Source organism: Euprymna scolopes, chromosome 42 (assembly GCF_053919585.1).
Source record: "Euprymna scolopes isolate OS-2025 chromosome 42, ASM5391958v1, whole genome shotgun sequence".
Taxonomy (NCBI): Eukaryota; Metazoa; Mollusca; class Cephalopoda; order Sepiida; family Sepiolidae; genus Euprymna; species Euprymna scolopes.
Genome location: NC_136523.1, coordinates 24,943,863 through 24,968,862, shown reverse-complemented (window position 1 = coordinate 24,968,862; position 25,000 = coordinate 24,943,863). Strand labels below are relative to the sequence as shown.

The 25,000-nt window shown below is 32.1% G+C and overlaps 1 protein-coding gene across 1 annotated transcript in view; it reads right to left on the bottom strand.

Annotated features, from left to right (window-relative positions):
- Positions 1 to 25,000, bottom strand: part of LOC145266969 (uncharacterized) — a 145,019-nt gene that overhangs the window by 51,520 nt on the left and 68,499 nt on the right. The window lies entirely within an intron of this gene.

Genomic DNA, 25,000 nt, shown 5'->3' with positions numbered 1-25,000 from the left:
TCTTAGAAAGGTCATCGTTGACAACATAAAGATTATACAATATGAAAATAATATTAAAAAATTAAAAATTCTTGAAGCGTCATATATTAGAACCCTTCAACCCACTATAAATGATATCGCATTCGAGAAAAGCAGTAACGTTCTAAAATGTATTGCGTAGTTCGTATTGGACGGACTTTGTTAACGGTGTCCACGAACTTGCTGATTTTAATACTTAAATTTTTAATCGACCTATATTTTTAATCGATTTTCATCGACTCTACGTATTTTAACTTATCGCCATTTACTGTATATTTTAGTTTTCACTTTTAATTCTCATTTTCGCTCACTCGCATGGTTTGGTTGTTTTTGTTTTACGGCATATCTACCCTTTTCAGGTTATTTAATGCCGAATCCAGTGATTTTGAAGAACAATTTTTTAATAGAGTATATTTGTTTTCTTTTTTTTTTACCCAGAGTTGGGACCCTAACAGGTACTACCACTCCGGGTCAGAGTAGACCTGGGAGCAATGGCAATTAAAGGGTGGCTTTACACTCTCCAAAGTCCGCAAGCTGGGGTCTCACCATCGGATATAGTTTAAGGTCATATCCAGGACCTCGCTCATTCGGACTTTTTACTTCAATACCTAATGATGATTCGTGAACGAATCGAAAGCGCTCGTGACAGCAACAACTACGGAACTTTTTTTTAATATTTAAGATTTTGATACAAAAAGATTATACAGAAAATCGAAAAAAAAAGAATCATAAAACAAAGTGTCTCCGTTACATTTAATAATATTTGCTTGACTATATATATATATATATATATATATATATATATATATATATATATATATATATATATATAGTAATTTATAAAATATATATGGCGATTAAGCTACACTGAATATTCTGCGTTTCATCTACTATAGGATTCGTCAGGCTTATGCGCGAATTCTGTGGTTGCTTCTTGTTTTTATATATGTTGAGGATTTCTAGTTAGCCAATCAGCTTTCTAGTATCCACCGCGCCCCTTCCTATCAGCCAATGGGCATGCATTTTATCGAACAAAGGATCTGTTTTAGAACTAGGTTAGTGGTTTAAGGTAGACGTTTTCCTTCCTTTTTTTATATATATAAATATACCTATGTGTACACACACACATGCACATATATATACATATATATATACATATATATGTGATCGTTTATGTATATTCATGTTTATTCAATTTATTTATTTGTTTGTTTTCTATTGTTATTGTTAGTTTTAAAGCTATTTTGTATCGTTATCCTAGAGTAAGTTTTATTTTGTGAACACAGTTGTTTGCTATTTCTCGTCTACAGTTTAATAGATTTTGAGGTTCTTTAAAGTACAGGATAGCAAATTTTTCATGGAGGCATAATTTACATGGATCGTCTAAATGTCTGCATATATATATATATATATATATATATATATATATATATATATATATATATATATATAAATTCAAGCTTGAGATATTCAAAAGTAGGTACTAATAAACACAACGAGTTTGTTAGATTGTTCTCGATAACAAGAGCAAAATATTTTTTCAATGGTAAACAATTACATATGATCGCTACAAACAGTCATCTGTTTCAGTCAATGAGACTTCGTTAGGCAACCCTGAACCATATATAGAAAAAAAAGTTTGAGCTGTCTACCCTAAAAAAACGTAAATATATATATATATATATATATATATATATATATATAACTTTTATATATTTTCAATGAGTAAATAAGAATCTAAATATATAAATAAAGCGGTAAGGGGGAGATAACTAGTATAATGGATAGATCCGAATCATATAAATACAACACTGGTAAATTAAAAACTATATCCATTTTGAATTTGGACATAGAGACGAATCTTACAGGTAAGAAATACATGTTTTTCTTGATAGCATGGATAATTACTGTGGAGCAGAAAACCAGATTCAATATCTGGATTTTTTTTTTTGTGATTAAAGGAGGTGGTGTTTTATCAGCACTGCTGGGAGTCATGATTTTATATACTGTTTCGTTTTTCAATTCCAAAAATAATGTTTCATGGAAAACAACTGATGATCCGTGAAATAATGTTAGGACTTTTATCATTGTGAATTCAAGAAAGCAATTTGATGCATTGATTGCAGGTAATAAAATGACTTACTGCTTGAATAGTTTTCCAACAAATGATAAAATATATAAAAATTGAATACGTTTTTTATATAGTTTTAAAGGTTAAAAAACTTACAAGACTCTGTGTGTGTGGGGGGGGGGGGGTGGAGTGTGTGTGGTTTGTGTATGTGTGTTTGGTGTGTTTGTGGTGTGTGTGTAGTTTGTGTGTTGTGTGTTGTGTGTGTGGGGGGGAGTGTGTGTGGTTTGTGTATGTGTGTTTGGTGTGTGTGTGTTGTGTGTGTGGTTTGTGTGTTGTGTGTGTGTGTGTGTGTGTGTGTGTGTGACGAAAAAAAGTCATGGGAAATATTAAAGATTTCAAGAAAATGTATGTGGCGGTCACTCAAAATGTCAAACGGTCATCCTAATTTTCGCTTTTATTTTATCGTTTGTAATTGTTTGTTTTTGTGTTTTGTTTTTTTTTGTTTTTTTTTTTTTGCTTTCGGAAAAGTTGCCCACAGTACCCGAACTACATAGAAATGATTTTCTCTTAATTCAATTCTTAATTCAATTTCCCTCCCTTTACAATCCTGGATGATGCGCTTCCTTTTTAGTTGTTAGGGACGCGGGAGGGGAATAAATATTTAGAATTTTACAATTTTCATAAACGTCCACGCTTTTTTACAAGAGGTTACGTCCGTCAATCTGTCATGCACGATATTTAATTTCGTTCATTTATTTTTTTTTAATCCTTCCGGAAATCATGTTTGTTCTTTCGGTGTAAGATGATAGCGCCGCTGGAGATGCGGGTCCAACAAACTTTTCTTCTTTGTCTGTGTTTGTTTTTTTATCAGATTCGCGCGCAAAAGTACGGCCATTATTATTTACCGACATTTCTGACCCCTTAATAGCGTTTGCTGCTGTTTCCCTCAGCGTTGAGAAGTCTTTGCTAGACCAACACTACAGCTGACATGTATTTGTGAAGAATCTAAAGTAACTAATCGATTTATTATGTTCTCCGTTGTTTTCTATACTGATTATGATGATAATCTATATATTAATACCATATCGTGTGTGTCCTTTTGTGTGTCACGCCTGTATCCGGGTCATTTAATTGTTATGTTCTTCCATTTCTTGTCATAAATATTTTACCAAGAATTCTTCATAAGTTTTTGGTTTTAGTTTCGACTATTGCTAATGGCACTTAAATCATCTATTTTTTATTTTTTAAATAATTTCACCAAGAATTCTTCATAAGTTTTGGTTTCAGTTTCGACTATAGCTGATCGCACTTAAATCATCTATTTTTTATAAATGATTTTATCAAGAGCTCTTCATTAGTTTTATTTCGCTTTCGATTATAGCGGAAGTAACTCAAGTTTTATATATATATATATATATATATATATATATATATATATATATATATGTGTGTGTGTGTGTGTGTGTGTGTGTGTGTATTCTTCCTAAATTTTGGTTTCGGTTTCGATTCAAGCTAAAGTATCCAAGTCATATAGATATATTTTTTATTTTTAAAATCGCAACTTTATAACATATAAAAATCGGTAGAACATTAATTCTATAATAATATATACGAAATCCGCAAGAATTAGAATATCATATTTAAGCGTACTTTACGACTGGGCGTTCCCGGGCGTTCGTGCTAGCTTAGATAAATACTTTTGGAGTTTAATCAAAAAAGCTACAATAATATCAGAGCGTCTCCATTTACACTGAACATCTACAGAATGCCAACATCAATATATTACATATGAATGAGTTCCCTGTGGAATTTCCAAAGGTCCCGCTTATAATAATAATAATAATAATAATAATAATAATAATAATAATACCGCATATCTATACGTTCTATAGCCCCACCTCACCCCCCATTACCAAATCACTGCCCCCCCTCCAAAAAAGTGAGACCAGACAACGAAGTAGATTCAAGGAGGAAGGAAAGACCGATGAACTGACAAGACCTCCGTTGGAAAAAATGCGAAGAGAACTGGGACCTTTGGGAGGCTTATTGCCACTCACATTCCAGTGAAGGCCACTAGCCGCTGCTAACGAGAAATAAAGGGCAATCAGTTGTTGCGATAATGCAAATTTAGTTGAAAATACTATCGAAAGAGGTGGAGAGTAGTCGAAACCTGGAGGACTTGTTGTCACTCAGCTTCCAGGGAACACAACATGCTGTTTTCAAGGAGAGATTTTTGATGACCTGTGTGAAAGCTCCTTGTGAGTCAATAATAATAATAATAATAATAATAATAATAATAATAATAATAATAATAATAATAATAATACCCCTAACTTTTTTTCGTGTGTCACCATCAATTGATACTACACCAAATAAGTGAGAAGGATCAAGGAGGGTGGAAATACCGGGAAGAGAAAGCACTAGCCAGACCTCCGCTTGATCAGTACAAAGGGACTGCGACCTTGGAAAGGCTTATTGCAACCCAAATTCCAGTGAAGACACAAGGTCTCTGCTAACGAGAAATCAATGGTAATCGGCTGTTGCTATAACGCAAATTCATCTGCAAAACTTATTAAAAGAGTTGGAGAGTACTGGAAATCTGGGTGTGGAGGATTTGTTGTCGGTCAGACTCCAGAGAATGCCACAAGTTGTTCCCAAAGATAAATCTTTGATGATCGGCCGTGTGATTGCTCCTAATGAGTAAATAATAATTCTGATTTCGTTTATGAACGTCTCTCTGGAAAGGGATGGGATTCATTTCCAGAGGAGTTCCCTTAATCCCGGCTTCAAACCAGGAGCTTCAAAGATCAAGTGTTTTCCTAAGGATGTTAGTGGTACCTATAATTGCAGAGGTTTGAAAGCCGCCTAAAACATCGGGGATTTGTAGTTTTTTCAATTGTCTTTCCAGACGACTTGATACTACTCCTAGTGTACCAACTACGACCGGAATTATTTGATAATAATAATAATAATAATAATAATAATAATAATAATAATAATAACAACAACAACAACAACAACAATTATAGCTGGAGCATGACGAACAATACTGAAAATGTTTGAAAAAATATCGAAAGATATTTGAATTAGAGGAATAGTTGAGATGACGCAACGCATAACATTAATGAAAACGGCTGAAATATTGTGAAAACCTTGAATGTAGAGACTAATACATATGAGATGGACGTCGAAAATGCCACGGGGTTAAAACACACACAAAAAACACACACATAGAATCATTAAAAAAAAATTAAACTAGATAATTGTACGTTCACCCCCTTTCTCCTACTACTCCCACCCAAAAAATTGTAGTGTCAGAATAAATAGGCGCCACACCAAATAATCAAGAAGGGTCAAGGAGGATGAAAAGACCGAGTAAAGAAAGCACTAGCCGGGCCTCCACTGGATAAGTGCAAAGAGGACTGAGACCTTGAGGGGGATTACTTTCACAAAATTTCAGTGAAGACCAATGGTCGCTACCAACGAGAAATTAGTGGTGGACGGCTTTTGCGACGACGCAGATTAATTTGCAAATGTTTTGAGAGAGTATTGGAAATTTATGGAGACTTGTTGTCACCCGTATTCCAAAGAGTGCCACATATTGTTCTCAAAGAGAAATTTTTCATGATGGCTGTGTGACAAGGAAAAAGAATGGGAGAAATTGGAATCAGAGGAATGGCTGGAAAGATACAACAAATAACAATAACGAAAACAGCTGAAATATTAAGGAAACCCCTTGAATGCAGAAACTACTACACATAAACCACATGCACGGACTACACACGCTACTGTAGAGGCAAAACATGAAGAAGCGTTACATGGAACCAAGAACATTGAAGATGCATATCCATAAGTTCTCTATCGCATCCCCTCCCATTAGCCAATCACCCCCCACTCTAAAAAATAGAATGATGCCAAATAGTCGAGAAGGATCAAGGAGGATGGAAAGGCCGAGGACAGTGCACTGACCAGACCTTCGCTGGACAAGTGTGAAAGGAACTGGGACCTTAGAGAAACTTATTGCCACTCAAATTCCAGTCGAGACCAATGGCCGCTGCTAGCGAGAAATCAATGGTAAGCGGCTGTTACGATCATGCAAATTCATTTGCAAATGATATCAAGAGGTGGAGAGTAGTGGAAAACTGGGGAGATTTGTTGTGACCCATCTTCCAGGGAACACCACAGGTTGTCTTCAAGGAGAGATCCTTTATGACCTGTGTAAAAGCTCCTTGTGAGCCAATAATACTAGTAGCTATTGCAATAAATATTTTATTAGTATTTTCTATAATTGTCATTTCTATTAGTAGTATTTTCTATAATTATTATTTCTTATCAGTCTTATTGTTATAGTTTTATTATTATTATTGTTATGTGTGACGTTCATCTTCGTCGCCAACTGTTATGTTTGCAGGTTGAACTAAATAACGTATAAGGCAATACAAATGAAGACTCAACAAACAAAGGTAGATCAATAAGAAGTGTATTAGGAAAAGTATATTTACAGTTTATTTACATAATGATTGTCAGGTAAGATAGTCTTGACTAGAGAACATATCTGCTCTCGGCTCGGCCTTCGATGGCTTCTGGTTAACACACATTCAGACTAACCGAGTCTTGTTATTTATATGTAATATTATCCACATATGTAAATGAATGGGTGCCACCACAACAATTATTAATAGTAATAATTTTCTTTATTTATTATAGTTTTTATTATTACTTATATTGTTAATATTAATATATTAATATTAATAGTACTAATTTTCTTCATTTATTATAGTTTTTATTATAATTATATTATTAATACTAATATATTAATATTAATAGTAATAATTTTCTTCATTTATTATAGTTTTTATTATTAATTATATTATTAATATTAATATATTAATATCAATAGTAATAATTTTCTTCATCTATCATAGTTTTTATTATCAATTATATTATTAATATTAATATATTCATATTAATAATTTTCTTCATCTATTATAGTTTTTATTATTAATATATTATTAATATTAATATATTAATATCAATAGTAATAATTTTCTTCATTTATAATTATTTTTTATATTATGTAATTGTATTATTGTTCATTTTATTATTATTGTATTTATTGTTGAGTATAATTATTATCGATAATTATTAGCATATTATTATTCATAATTATTATTTAATATCATTATTATTATGTATATTTATCAGCAATTTAATTAGTTTTGTGATAATTATTATTTTTATTATTATTAATTTTACAAGCATTATGTTATAATTATTTATATTCAAGCTAATATTATTATTATTGTAAAAATTGTTGTTATTATTGTTATTATTATTGTTGATTATATTGCTATTATTATTATTTCTATTGTTGCTATTATTATTGTTGTAGCTGTTATTTTTCTTGTTATTTTTATTATTATTATTATTATTATTATTATTGTTATTATTATTATTGTCATTATTATTGTTGTTATTGTTATTGTCTTTGTTATTATTATTACTATTGTTGATATTGTTATTACTATTGTTATTATTGGTATTATTATTGTTGAATATATTATTATTATTGTTATTATTATAACTATTGTTGATATTATTATTATTGTTATTATTATTATGGTTATTATTATTACTATTGTTGATATTATTATTGTTATTATTATTGTTATTATTATTATTATTATTGTTATTATTGTTGTTATTATTATTACTATTGTTGCTATTATTATTATTGTTATTATTATTGTTATTATTGTTGATATTATTATTATTGTTATTATTATTATTGCTATTATTATTGTTATTATTATTGTTATTCTCCTTGTTATTTTTATTATTTTTGTTGTTATTTTGTTATTATTACTGTTCTTTTTTCTATTATTATTGTAGTTATCATTATCGTTTTATTTGTATTATTTTTTACTATTAATAGTATTATTCTTGTTATTATTGTTATTATTATTATTATTATTTATTTTATTATCATTGTTACTATTATCATTATAATTGTTTTTATTGTTAATATTGTCATTATTATTGTCATTATAGTTCTTCTTCCTCTTCTTCTTATTATTATATTCTTTGTATTCATCATCATCATCATCAACATCATCATGTAGTCATCATAAGTATTTGCTTATTGACAACAGCAAGTACTTTTACATTAATTGTGAATCGGAATAAGAGTTGAAATTAACATCTCCCGTTCGAATTTCCTTTCGACAATCATTACAAATTATTTTGGCTTATCGCAACGGCATTTTACCAATGTTTTTTTATAGAATTCAGGCGGAAATAAACTTTTTCCAATGTTAAAGCTGATGTTTGCCCCCAACTTTCTGCCTCCCGGATCATTAGTGTCTATTTTGTATTTTCGTCGAAATCATTTTTTCTTTCTATTATTATTATTATTATTATTATTATTATTATTATTATTATTATTATTATTATTATTGTCATTGTTGACTTCTTATCTTACATGTACATTACATATAAGACCTGCCAATAGAGAAAAAATATCAATTGAAATGAATGGCTCTCATCTTGAGAAGGCTCCATGTTTTGACAAGCTCCTGGACTTGACCATTACTCCTAATCTGAAATGAAACACGTACATCAAATCCGTTGCCAAGGCTGCTGGGAAAACTGTGGGATCTTTCTATTGATCCAGTAGATATCTCATTGCTGATGCAATTCTCTACCTATATAAGAGCCAGGTACGTCCAAGGATGGAGTATTGTTGACACCTCTGGCTAGGAGCTGCTAGAAAGAACTTATCCTGCCTTGACAGAGTTCAAAACAGACTTCGTAGCCTAGTGGGGGAATCCCTTTTACTATTCGCTGCAACCTCTTTCTCACAGAACAGATGTTGCGAGCCTGCCTCTGCGTTACCGTTATTTTCATGGCAAGTGTTCGTCTGAGCTCCAATCTGTGGTTCCCCCTCGCCAAACTTTCACAAGAAACACCCGTCTAGCAGAAAACACGATCAATAATTACCCCCACTCTTTATCTGTGCCTAAACCTAATCATAGATTCCATGAACAAAGTTTTTTTCTTAAAACTGCACACCTGTGGAACTCTCTTCCTTTTGCCTGCTTTCCAGCTGACTATAATATGGTTGTCTTCAAGTCCAACGTAAACAAGTTCTTGATTAGCCGTTCCCTCTTAAGCAATCCAATTTACCAAATGTTCACTGCTAACAATTATTACGACATTGTCGCCTTGACCACTGTACGCTTATTAATCCTTATCCTCAAGTGGCTTCCGGGCCTTGGTAAGTTGTGACTCTTTTGTAAAAAACAACAAATATTAAAACCTTTATTTTATTTTTGCATATAAGCTATCAAAATATGCGTACTATGACAAAAATATAATTATAGGCGGACATTTTTTTGGAGTAATTAATTCATATTTATTTGTGCCGAACGATGGTTGCGTTAAATAGTTGGTTTTAAAAGTGAGGAAAGTCCAGCTCAACGCAAAGTGTTACATATGGGTGGGACAAAATTTTAAATTGTCTCAATATAGAAGCATTTCTCCTAAACTGACTCGGTCCTGGATATGACCTTAAACTATATTCGATGGTTAGGGCCCCAGCTTGCAGGCCTTAGAGAGTGTGGAGCCACCCTTTAATTGCCATTGCTCCCAGGTCCACTCTGACCCGGAGTGGTAGCACCTGTTAGGGTCGCAACTATGGGTTAGATAGAATACGACTTAAAAAACAAATATACTATATTAAAAATCGTTCTTCAAAATCACCAGATTCCGCATTAAATAACCTGAAAAAGGGTTGATATGCCGTAAAACAAAACAGCCAAACCAAACCTAAACTGACTGAAGACAGAAAAACGATGTATTGTAGTGCCAGAACTGATACTACACTTTGCTCTTAAACAAAAAGAACAGAATGGTATGATAGTTGGTGTCATGGTTCATTTCTTAAGTGGACCCTCCTCTTGTATTGTTTAGACAATTTTTCTCCGCAAAAATGAAAACACATAATAGAATTATACAATGATGACGTCCTTATACAACGTCATGTATTCCTTTTATTGTAATTCACTATTTGCTGTCTTTTGTCTAGCTAATTAGTTTGTGTAGGATGGTCCGCCTTTTGTCCTTGCTTAAAACCCACACTTGCATACCCCCGGGGAGTTACCCGAGAAGACCGGTAACACAATCCGGTCACTAGGGACGGGAAGCATTTGTACGGGAAGATGGAATGCACTTACGTTTTTTTTTTTTTGTTTGTTTATTTTATTACCTTTTATTATTTCCATTTAGTGTGCGCGCGTGTGTGCGTATATGTGTTTTTGTGTGTGTGCGTGCACGCGCGTGTGTGTGTGTGTGTGTGTGTGTGTGTGTGTGTGTGTGTGTGTGTGTGTGTGTGTGTGTGTGTGTGTGTGTGTGTGTGTGTGTGTGTGTGTGTGAAGATTAATTACCACATAACTATCCGGAAGCCTTCAGTGCGTGAAAATCTATTGTGATGAAGAATAGAAAATAACAATTAATAAAAATGGCGCTCGAGTGGGAGTTTTTTTTATGTTTTATTTATATTTTTTTTTGAGTTTGAGGTCTTCGTCTATTTGGCTATAGAAGGAAATTGTAAACAAGATTGGACTAATGAGCCAGCATTACCGCGAGCAAAAGCTAGTCGAGAATAAAGTTTATTATGATTTTCAGTAGAATGATGAAGAATATTATGAGAGGATTGTCAATTGTAAATAAAATTAAATAAAATATACGAATAGACAATGATCTCCCCTCTTCCTCTCATCTCCATCATCTTTCAGGACGCTTCACTAGGTGTAGCAGAATTTTTGTAGGAATTTTTGACACCCCTAACACGAAACTGCAAATAAAATATAAAAAAATCGTAATTTCTCTTTTAAAGGTGGGTTGTTTATTTTCTTTATGGATTATACTTCCAAAATAAACTATTAAAGTTGTATAAAAAGTAATAGAAATATTTTTTTTAAATAGTAATGAAATTAATTGAATGTTACGAGTTCAGTATTTTTCAATTTTTAAACTTTAAAAATCTATCAAAATTTTTCTATTGATTTTATTTTTACGATATTTTCAGCGTCAATGTGAAATTTTATGCTCTTTCCAATAAACTGAATATAATATTTTAGACAAACATTTTTTTTAAATTCACGCCCCCCCCCCATTTTCAAATGTCTATTAAAAAGTAAATATTTAATTTATGTACCAAAGTTTTATATATCACAAATTGAAGATAAAAGATCAATAAATAATATATTCAAATTCAAAACAAAATAAAAGTAGTGTTTTTTAGAAATTTACCTGTAAAATCCGAAGTTTAAAACCTTTTAAAAAAAAACACATTGTTTGTTTTTTTTGTGTGTTTTTTTAATGAAATTTGGTCCTTGCTCCTTTAATAGAAAAAAAATTAGGGCTTGAATTACATTTTTCGAGGAGTTATAAGCTTCAAAAGATAGCGGGTGGAATTATTCAATAGTTTTCACGAAATTTCTGACACTGCTAACGCTTCACCACCGAATCTACACGACTTCTCCAGTTCTCTCAATCTCACATGACAGTTTGCAGGTCCCAAACACTTTCCAATCCTGTGTCTTGTAGCAGGTTGTCAATGTAGGTCATTCTTCCTCAACCACGATTGTAGTGTCCATCTGTTGATATCCAGAGAGCTAGCACGCTGGCTTCATATTCGCTGTGTCTCATGCTGTGACCGGCTACTCTCATCCTTCTCTGCTGTACTTTCAGTGATACTCGTGTTAGGTCACCATAACGCTGTTGCTCTGCTGCGTGGCTCCTTCATAATGTATTGAGGGTCATCCTGAGCATCTGTGTGTAACAGCCATCTAGTCTGTTCTTCAGCACATTTGTAAGAGTCCATGCCTCAGCACCACAGAGAAGGACTGTTTCTTCTGTGCAACAGAGAGTCTTACTTTCAACTTTTCTGAAAGAGTGGATGACCATATCTTCCTCAACTTGTGAAATGCACTCCATGCCAGTGCTTTTCTCATTTCAAAATCTTTTGCAGTACTCTCTGACCATGCTTGAAGGTACTGGAAGTTTTCGACAACCGTGAACTGCCTCTGGGTCAACTTGATTGAAGCTATGTATCTCTATTTTCTTGGCATTGCAGTACTAGCAGTGTCAGAATCTTTGGGAACATCGCCATTGCAAATTTGACACCCCTAAGACAAAGCTGCGAATAAAATTTAAAAAAAACTCGTAATTTCTGTTTTTAAAGTGGGTTGTTTATTTTCTTTATGGAATATACTTCCAAAATAAACTATTAAAGTTGTTTCAAACATAATAAAAATATTATTTCTTATTTGTTAAAAAACCGTGTTGACAAAATATCCGCTCGCGGTGATTGAATACGCGGATATTTTGTCTACACGGTCTTTTAACAAAAAAAAATAATATTTTTATTATGTTTTAAATAACTTTAATAGTTTATTTTGGAAGTATATTCCATAAAGAAAATAAACAACCCACTTTAAAAACAGAAATTACGAGTTTTTTATATTTTATTCGCAGTTTTTTTTGTTGGGGGGTGTAAAAAAAAATCCGTCAAAATTCTGACACTGCTATTGCAGTAAAAACCCACCAATCGCGTTTCTTCTTCCAACTGGCTTAATACTTTTAGGGCCTGTCTTCCTTCCTGGATTTCTGTTGAGAATTACTTTATCGAAAATTCATTGCTTGGGGGTTTATTTTCGAATCAACATTTATTGGACTATTATCGTCACTCTCAAATTACTTTATCAACGACTTTGGTTGAGCTGTCTACTTTTTTTTTTAATTTTGTATCTTTTTTTTTACACAGTGATCACCACTTATCAAGGCCCGGAAGCCACTCAGGGATAAGGGTTATTGCAAGTACATTACGTTAGTGTGGAGATTTGATGACGTGTTTACTTAAGGGGGCGGTTCATTAGGAATTTGTTAACATTGGACTTGAAGACATCCAAGTTGTAGTCCGGTGGGAAACAGGCAGACGGAACAGAGTTCCACAGGCATGCAGTTCTAAGAAAGAAGCTTTGTTCATGGAATCCGCGTTTTGATTTAGGCACAGGTATAGAGTGGGGGAAATTTTTCACAGTGGATTCAGCTAGTATCTTTTTTTACTTAAATTTTCTTTTTGCTCCCCCGACAAATATAATGTTTTATCATTACTATCAGCAGTCAAATATTTTGCTTTAAACAAAATCAAAGAAAAAAGACAATTAGAAGAATCGTTTTGGCATCGGAAAATAGAAACCATTTTTTTCGATTCCGATTCGCCTAAAAGTTCTGATTTTTCCGATTCCTGATTCCGATTAATCGTCTGAACACTAATATATATATATATATATATATATATATATATATATATATATATATATATATATATATATATATGAGCAAACAGTTAATAAAATATGTTAAAAATACTTTGAAATGAGTTTTAAAAAAATTTAATCTGAAAAGGAAATACTAGATAAATGGATAGGACTATCCGTTTTTAACTTATTTCAAAGTGTTTTTTAACATATTTTATAAACTGTTTGCTCATATTATAAGCTCTATTTCCTATTTGGTTTCATCGAGCTTTTACATCTGTCTGAGATAGTTTTATAAATATTATTTCTTTGATATTTATAATATACTTTAATTTTACCATCTTGGATCATTTTGGTAAATTTAATTGTAATTTTTATTTTTTATAAATATATATATATATATATATATATATATATATATATATATATATATATATATATATATATATATATATATATTAGTGTGGGGACGATTAATCGAAATCGGAAAATAGGAAAATTTGGGGGGTATCGGAATCGGAAAAATTGATAACTTTTTTTATTTAATTTTGTTTAAATCAAAATCTTCCATTGCTCGTAATAATGATAAAATAATAAATATTTATTGATTTTTAAACCACTGTTGAAGCTAAAATCTATAGATCATCTTCCATAAGTGTATTTTGACGTTTAGGAGAATATCTGCATATGTTTTTACGAAAAATGTTTTTTACGAAAAGCGGGGAAAATAAGAATATTATAGTTTGATAATTAAAGACTTATGAAGAATCGGAATCGGTAATTATATCGGAATTGAGAATTTGGTACGGAACCGGTAATTGTATCGGAATCGGGTAAAATATTGGAATCGTCCCATCACCCGACGCGTATTTAAGCAATTAAGCAGACCCCACTATTTATTGGTTTGTAGACAAATGATGGCTTGAGCACTGTCTGCGACGGGCGAGCATGGATTTAATGCACACTCGAGGAGAAATATTTACAGCACTGATTTGTGGTCCGATTGTTAGAGCTGTCAACGCGACGGTTGTGTGTTCGATCCACGGCTGGGGGAAGGTGTATGCCTAGCCGCACTAATGAGTTATGATATAAGGAAACAGTACTATATGTAGATGATAAATATTTATATATATATATATATATATATATATATATATATATATATATATATAATTTATTGCTGTGAGTCCAGAATGAATTTACATATATCCACTGAAGACGAGGAGAGATCCGACCAGCTTCGTCAGAATTCATAGATAGACTGATCTATCCTCATCTTCGGGGGATATCTTCCTAGCGGAAACAATATGTAAATTCATTCTGGACTCACAGCAATAAATTTCCTATATACTGCTCTGGCTACACATTGAGCACTCTAGTCTGATTATTTCACGACTGAAGAAATAAATATATATATATATATATATATATATATACGTATATATATACATATATATATACATATACATATACGCATATATATACATATATATATACATATACATATACGCATATATATACATATATATATATATATGCATATATATACATATATATACACATTTATATACATATATATACATATATGTATATGCATATATATATACATATATATATATTCTGTTTCGTTTATCCATTATCATTTTCAGACGCCATTGTCTCCGACTTTCCCGCTCTACTTGCTATAAAAGATGGGCAGCCATTAAATTGATGACATCGAAGCTATCATTAGCCGTTCGTTTTTGCGCTAATTAAATCAATCATTCTGATATCGCTGCATTCGTTTTTACCCAAATTGCATTGTTTCACACCAGCGTTTCATTCCTCTCTATCATTCCACCATTCTTTAATTCGTATTAACTGATATTCCCCATTAATTCTCTTACCAAACGTTTTGAGCGTCTCGGATAGACTCACTGCGCATGCGTGATTTTATCTTGTTCATTTGTGGATAACTGTTTTGATTTGTTTTTATTCTTTTTAAACCTAGTTTCTATCCTGCCTTGACAGAGTACTAAATAGACTTCGTGGCTTAGTGGGGGATGCCCTTTTCTCTACCCTGCAACCTCTCTCCCACAGAACAGACGTTGCGAGCCTATCCTTGTTTTATCGTTATTTCCATGGCAGGTGCTCATCTGAACTCAAATCTCTGGTCCCCCCTCGCCAATCTTTCACGAAAAACACCCGTCTAGCTGAATCCACTGTGAAAAATTTCCCCCACTCTATATCTGTGCCTAAATCAAAACGCGGATTTCATGAACAAAGCTTCTTTCTTAGAACTGCACGCCTGTGGAACTCTGTTCCGTCTGCCTGCTTCCCACCGGACTACAACTTGGATGTCTTCAAGTCCAACGTTAACAAATTCCTAATGAACCGCCCCCTTGAGTAAACACTTCATCAAATCTCCACAGTAACGTAATGTACTTGCAATAACCCTTATCCCTGAGTGGCTTCCGGGCCTTTATAAGTGGTGATCACTGTGTAAAAAAAAAAGGTTATCAAGGGAGTAGTTCCATCTCTTATTCAATCCTCTTTCTCTCAGAAACCTGCATGGATAGATAGATTGAGAGATACAAAGATACGCCTATATGATTTAATAGATTAATTGAGAGACTGGCAGACACATGAATTATAGACTGATACGAACGGAATTCTTAACATAGCCAGATTCTTCGTTTACAGGCAGGAAAAAATCCAGCTTGTCCCCGATTGATGACGTTGCAGCTATCATTAACCTTTCCTTTAGGCGTTAAGTAAATCGATCATTCTAGCATTCTTTCATTCTAGCATTCTTTTATTCGTTCTTTCCGTTTTATAGCCAAATTGCATCGCTTAACCATCTCCAACATAGCCGTGGCCGAGATTGAACTCTCTACACGAGTTTGTAGTGTAATTCAAATCTTGTCGGTAGCTTGAGTACTTGATGCTTCGCCAGGGCTATCAAGGGTATTTTTTATCGTGACGCCATTACTTGATGGGGTGCCTAAGAGACCCCAATCTACCCTCGAGCGAAGGATAGACCGCGAAAGTTTTTCAACCTGATATTTTACCTCGCGGTCCATACAGCGTTTCACCTTCTCAAATAGTGATCCATCTGGTACTAGCCAGACTCGACGTTGCTTAACTTCGGTGATCTGGCGAGAACCGGTGTATCAACGTGATTGTGTTTTTTTTTTTTTCACACCAGTATTTTGTCTGTTGAAATGATTCATATATATTGGGTCTGTAAGTGAAAATAATTGATATTTGTGCCAGTCGAGATAAATACCCCCAACAAACCCGAGAAGTGGTAAAATCCTAAGCCTGTACTGTTGAGGTCCTTAGATGTCGGAAAGCCTTCTCCTCTAATATTTTCTTCCCTTGGATGGCTAGACTTTGGAATTCCTTCCCTGTTTCCTGCTTCCTTGACTGTAGTTTAAATGTAATGTGAAATAACATAACGCAGCTCAACTCTCCTAGACACGGTTCTAAATAGTAGGATTTTACGTTCAAATGGCAATAAGCTTTCCTTGAAGCGTAAGTGATTAAAAATAAATAAAACAAAACTCTCTTGAAGTAGCATTTGATCTATTTAAACTAGCTATAATAAGTTCTTAACTTAAGCTTAATGCAATGTTCCGGCGTCTGCTGTTAAACAATATCTGACTAGCTTTATATATTTCTCAGTTCGCCTCGACATTGTTCTATTTTTTCTATTGCTATTTCACCCTAATGCCACTTGGATTTAAAGGGCTACTACTTTGGAAATAATTTGCAGGGACACTGTTTAGAAAGTGCAGCAGTAAGATGCCTGTTCAAATTACATTTGAACTTCTGCATGTCAGTACAGTCAGAGAAGTAGGTACCCGGGGGAAATTCAAAAATTCTCTTCAGTCCTAGCAGCATGATATAAATTTGAAACTGACACAGATATTGATTCTTGTGTTATTCCTTAACATTCATAAACAACCTTCCTGATAAAATTGTGTCCGAGATGGGTATATTTGTTGATGAGACCAAACTCTATAACAGACATGAGGTTAAAACGAATATACTCAAATACATGTAAATTGCAGAAACCTTTAAATATGATCTTTAGTCTGTTCTGGAATGGTTGCATTCAATGTTACTAAGACGAAGCTTTTTTTTCCATTAGCAATTACTAGAAACCATTTACACCACCGATTGTCATGACACCGTTCAAATTCTTCGGATAAACATTCTCAGGCAACATGAATCGAAATATATACATTGAAGCCAAGGCTGCCGTAAAGAAGGTGGGCTCCTTTTATCACGCAAGAAAATTAGCCACACCTTTTTTTTTACAAAGGAGTCAGCACTTATCAAAGCCCGGAGGCCACTCGAGGGTAAGGGTAAATGAGTGTACAGTGGTCAATGGGAAAATGTTGTAGTAATCGTTAGTGGGAATTTGGATGGTGTGTGTGATAGTTTATGTATATGCAGTTTTATTTTGTTTTATTTGTTTATTTTCAATTGTTATTGTTAGTTTTAAAATCATTTTGTATCTCAATCCTAGAGTAAATTTTATCCTGTGAACACAGTTGTTTGCTATTTCTCTCCTACAGTTTAATAGATGTTGGGGTTCTTTAACGTCTAGGATAGAAAATTTTTCATAAAGGCATAATCTACATGGATCATCTAGGTATCTACATGTGTTTGCTTGTCTTACTATTTTCCATGCGACTACCGGCGAACGTCCGCTTTCCTTGAGTTCCCAGTATTTGTTTGCTAGAGTTGTTTTCATACGGTGTTTTTTTAATGCACTTTTGTGATCATAATACCCAGTTATGAAATCTAAGCAGGTCATACCTACGTAATATTTCTTGTTATTCGGGTTTTCTTTCGCAAATATTGTGGCCTGGTAAACTATGCTTTTGATTAGACATTTATTTTGAAGTTGGCAAAGTGTGTGGTATCTACAGTTGCATTTATCTTGTTCGTTATTAGTATTTTTATTTTTATTTCTAGTATGGTTGTTGCTGTCCGGAGTTAGTTTATTATTATTATTATCATTATTATCATTATTATTATTATTATTATTATTATTATTATTATTATTATTATTATTATTTCTGCGAGTTATATATGTGTCTTTTGTGTTAGTTTTATTTTTTGTAATGGTGTCCACGTTTTTATTGTTTATTTTGTTGTTGTTTTCATTGCTTTTATTTAATATGTTGTTATTATGTTCTTTAATTATCATCTCTAAATTTTCGCAGCAGCTGTAGGATAAATTTAGGGTATTTTTATTAGCTGAGACGTTAAATTTTATTTTTTAATTTGGATCCGAATTTTGACCTCTTAACATTTATTGCTTTGAGCTCAAATCAAGTTGAAAAGTTTGATCCATGTCCAAGCAACCAACATCTAAAATGTCAAGTGTTTAGACCTAAAAGTGGCGTAGGAGTTTGGTAGAGATGTCAAATATCAAATTGTTTTACTTTGATACCTTGACCGCCAAATTTCTGACCGAAAACCGATTAAAACGATTTTCTCAAATCTCACCACCCCTTGTGTCAAATTTCGAGTCTGTAAACTGAAAATTGACCGAGTAGTTTGGTAGGGAAATGTGTACACACAGACCGACATACACACAGACAATTTCACTTTTACAGATATATAGATATATATGTCTTTCGATTTTCTCATCTTTTTGTTTTAGCTGGGGATGTGGTATTCTGTCGCATTTCAGACATGTACACAATATATCATACATTCCAAGTTAGAGATTTTGAAAGATTACAATACATGTTCTAATTACTTAGGACCTCTATCCACCGAAAATACAATTGAAAATTACTTAAGATTTCTATCCAGTCATAGCTGATGGAACAACAGCACGCTACCCCCGTGAATTAAATAATGGGTTCCGCTTGAAATTCCGTTCAAATTCCCGAGTTTGACAGAAACATTCCCGAGTTCGAAAAGATACACCTAAAGAAGGTCGGAGGTTATATCGACCGAAACGTTGTGAAAATCACACTCAAGATGAGAACAGTAGTCCGATGAATAATAATAAAAATAACCAATCCTCATCTCAAAAATTCAGAAACATTATAATCGTCCATTTAAGTGTAATAATATGTATCTCATTTGCACTTGGTTCACCGGGTACATTTGTCATGTAGTTTTTTAAATTTCTTTTGCATGAGTTCGATTGTTATTGTAATTACTGGAATGAGGAAGATCTTCTTAGGATTCCGGTTTCTTTTATGTGTGTGTAAAAGAGTGTATGAATGAATTAATTTGAAATAACATGACACTAAAATGCATATACGTACGTATGTATGTAGGTGTGTATGTACGTGTGTATGTACGTATATATGTACGTATGTACTTATGTATGTACGTATGTATGTACGTACGTATTAAATAAAGACAAGCCATACTAACAAGCATTCGTCGAAGAAAGGATGTCCATACGCATCCCAAGGCGACGCGCGGTATATTGAAACCAGTTTTGAAATCCCTGCGTTTAAATATAGAATGCTAAAATTCATTATAGGAAAATAAAAAAAAGATAGTAAAAAAAATCTGTTATGTACTTAGAATGTGATCTCGCTTAAAACTTTATTTTACAAATTTGATTCGATTTTTTTATTATCTTTATTTTATCGTCTCGTTTTACAGTCGACGAATTCAGCTGAGATTTGGGGAGAAAAGGCGGGAGAGCAATTGAGATTAAAAATGGCGCGAGATGCAGCGCGTAAGAACTAAAATGGCGATGGCGTTATGAAAAAAAATGGGGTTGATCAAAATAAAATAAATATTAAGTAAAGAAGGCGAAACAAATGCATTAATAAATAAAATAAAGAAATGAATGGAAAAAAGCTTATAGATATTAGTCGTTTCTGATTTTTTTCATTATTAAACCAGTTTACTTCATTCCATTTTTAATATTATTATTATTAGCAGCAGTAGTAGTAGTAGTAGTAGTAGTATCATCGTGATTGTTATTATCATTATATTTATGAAATATTTTATCGTCATCATCATAATCATCATCATCGCTATCATGATACTCATTATTTTTAATATTATCCTTATACTTAACATCATTATCATCGTTATAATCATCATCATCAGTAGCAGCAGCATCTGTCATCATCATCATCATCATTTTAATCATCATTATTACACCGATCATCTTCATCAGCAGCAGTAGCAGCATCTCCGTCATCATCATCAGTAGCAGCAGCATCTCTGTCATCATCATCATCGTCATTTTAATCATCATTATTACACCCACCATCATCAGCAGCAGCAGCATATCCGTCATCATCGCCAGCATCATCATCATTTTAATCATCATTATTACATCCATCATCATCAGCAGCAGCATCTGTCATCATCATCATCATCATTTTAATCATCATTATTACACCCATCATCATCATCAGCAGCAGCAGCATCCTGTCATCATCATCATCATCATTTTAATCATCATTATTACACCTATCATCATAATCATCAGCAGCAGCACCATCTCTATACTATCATCATCATCATCACCTTCATCATTATTATCATTATGATTATCATTATTATCATCATCATTATTATTTTTCAACTAATGTACTTAAAGGGTTTTTAATCTACGGACTTAAAATTTGATATAAAATGTGATATAAAAAGAAAAACTTGGGTAAAATTGTAAAAAAAATTGCTACTTGATTTTATTTGTTCGCAAACATGCGTTAATGGTTTCCATAATGGTTTCCATAACAGATGCCTAATATTCAAAACAAGGAGGTTGGAAAACACTTTTAAAACGCTGTGTCAAGCCGCATACTAAACTCAATCTCTTAAGGTTTTGGTTTCGATCTCAGCTCGAGCATTTTTATTTTTTATTTTTTTTGCCATGCACACGTCTCAGTTTTTGTATTAATTAAAATATAATATTTATGCGAGCAACTGCTGGTGTATATTGAGAGATTAGAGAGATGCTTGAAGGAGAGGAAATCAATGTAAATTTTTATTGAATATATATATATATATATATATACATATGTATATATATATATGGCAATTAAGCTACACAGAATATTCCGCGTTTCATCCACAAAAGGATTAATCAGGCTTATGACGAATCCTAGTGTGGATGAAACACGGAATATTCTGTGTAGCTTAATTGCCATATATTTTTTTCTAGCTTACTACCTAGTTCTACCTATGTATTGAGCATTGTTGAAGTAAATACTTAGTTTACGCATAAATTTATACTTTCGTATATTAATTTATACGATTAAATGAAGTAGTCATATATATATATATATATATATATATATATATATATATATATGTGTGTGTGTGTGTGTGTGTGTGTATGTGTGTGTGTTTAACTTTTGCTGAATTGTTTCTCAAGATGTTTTATTAAACATTATGTATATATATATATATATATATGTATCTATATATATGTATATATATATATATATATATATATATATATATATATATATATATATATATATATATATATATATATATATATATATATTCCGGTTATTTTCCAGGGGTAAAGTAACCAATGAAGGCTCACAAGGTTAATAAAATAATACTCAATACTGAAGTAGAGCAGGGTATACTCTTTATTTGCTTTACATAAGCAGTAATATATTGCTACACATTCATGAGTATGTTTCGGTCAGCAAGTTACCAGTAACTAGACACCTTTTCAATTGATACATCTCACACGGAGACAAAGATTGGAAACTTTACACTTGTACAAGCTGCATCGCCTGAAGAATTTCCTAGTTACTGATAAATAGCTGACCGAAACATGCTCATGACTGTATAGGAACATATTACTCCTTATGTAAAAAACAAATAAAAAAAGTGTTATATACATATATATATATATATATATATATATATACATATATAGTAATATATATATATACATATATAGTAATATATATATACATATATAGTAATATATATATACATATATAGTAATATATATATATACATATATAGTAATGTATATATATATATACATATATAGTAATATATATATATATATAGTAATATATATATATAGTAATATATATATAGTAATATATAGTAATATATATATATATATAAATATATATAGTAAGTTATGAAAATATAAATGGCAAATAAGCTATACAGAATATTCTGCATCTCAATTTCGTGAGAATTCGTCAAGATGATTCCTGACGAATTCTCACGAGAATGAAGCGCGGAATATTCTGTGTACCTCAATTGCCATATATATTTTCATAACTTACTATCTAGCTCTACCTATATATTGAGCACTGGTGTAAAAAACTACTGAAAATTTACGCATAAAATTATATCTTCGTATATTAATATATCAGTTTATGTGAATAAATGAAGTAGTCATATATATATATATATATATATATATATATATATATATATGAACAAATGATTAATAAAACATATATATAATCATTTGTTCATATTATAAGCTCTATTTCCTTTTCGGTTTTATTGAGCTTTTACATCTGGTTTTATTGAGCTTTTACGTCTGGTTGAGATTACTTTACTTGTAAATATTAACTCTTTAATATTTATAATATATTTTAAGTTTACCATTTTGATTACCTTGGTAAACTTATTATAATTTTTATTTCTTTATATATATATATATATATATATATATATATATATATATATATATATATATATATATATATATATATATATATTATAGAAAGTGTATGTCACAATTTTTTTTCACAACAAACATATATATATATGTATATATAATAGCAGGGGTGCCCGGCGTTGCCCGGGTCTTTTGAGGCGTATGCTGAGCACCAAAAACATGGTCAATTTTTTTTTACTTTGACCCCTATTATGACCACCTTAAATTGATCGTTTTGGGCTAAAATCAAGTTATTAAGTAAGATCCATGTCCAAGGAATCTGTATCTAAAATTTCTAGTGTTAAGACCCAAAATTGTAGGAGGAGTTTTGTAGAGTTCTCAAAAGTCAAATCGTTGAACTTTGACCCCTTCATCGCAAAGTTTCTGCCTGAAAACCAATCACATCGATTTTTCCAAATCTAAGTACACTGTATATCAAATTTCGAGTCTGTAGGCTAACAATTGACAGAGCTATTGCGTAGGAAAATCTACACACACACACACACTTTCACTTTTATATATTATATATATATATATGAGAAAGAAAATTAAAACTGTAAGTTAACTTTACAATCAAAATTTATTGTTCGACTAAATACTCCAAAAAACAATTTAAAAGGCCTTATTTCGTGGAGTTTCAAAAATGATATTCTTGTTATTCTTCTCATCAGAGGACATAAAGAAACCAGCAAAGTATATTTGTAGCAATGCTAGAGTTTGCTCGTTAATGCATTAAGTGAAACCGCAATTTATTCTAGTTATAAATTGCTAAATAAAAAAGTGAAAAGATGTTGGATATGTAAAATATACAGGTAAACACTTTGTTTTCATTATATATATATATATATATATATATATATATATATATATATATATATATATATATATATATATATATATTATCGAAAGTGTCTGTCACCATTTTTTTCACAACAAACATGGCGGACTCAATAACAAAGATAATGAAGTCAAAGTCCGATCAAATTCGAATATTTATACGAGAAATAAAATTAATTACCTCAAACAATACTGCGATCTAGTTGCGTATTGTGGCCCCTCCCATTCCATCTTCATCATCGCCCGCCTGCTATCCCCGACCCTCATCGATTATCCGCCGGCGGGAGCTTGTCTTTCAAGCCACGAGATTTACAGGCAAATTATCCGGCTTGATTAACAGTTCTTGCCTTGTCCGGTCAACTCTGGTCAATATCAACGATGGAGACGTCGACCAGCGCCACATCGAGGCTGGGCGGCCGGACATGATCCAATATGGCGTTGTTCAAGTGTCGAAAGATAGGTTGCCGTTGTGCGGAGAGAGATAGGCGAATCGGGCCGTGGAAGTTGATGTTTGCTAATTGAGAAATATGTCGGCAAATATTCGTTTCAATAATATTTTAGCTATCGTATAATCATATCAACATCTGAACTTCCCAATTATATCTAAACCAACACGCACCCCCATATACAGTAAGCATATGTACACACACGCACACATGCGCGCGCACACACACACACACACACTCGTATATATATATATATATATATATATATATATATATATATATATATATATATATATATATATATATATATACTAGCGGGACCTGTGGAAATTTCACAGAGAACTCATTCATATCTAATATATTGATGTGGCCATTCTGTAGATGTTAACTGTAAATGAAGACGCTCTGATATTATTGTAGCTCTTTTGTTAAAACTGCAAAAGTATTTACCTAAGCTAGCACGAACGCTTGGCAAAACCCGGTCGTAAAGTATGCTTAAATACAATATTTATTTCTTGCAGAGTTCTTATGTATTATTATAGAGTTAATGTCCTATCGATTTTTATATATTATAATGTTGCGATTTCAAAAATAAAAAATATATCCATATGACTTGGGTGCATTAGCTTGAATCGAAATCGAAATAAAAACTTATGAAATATATATA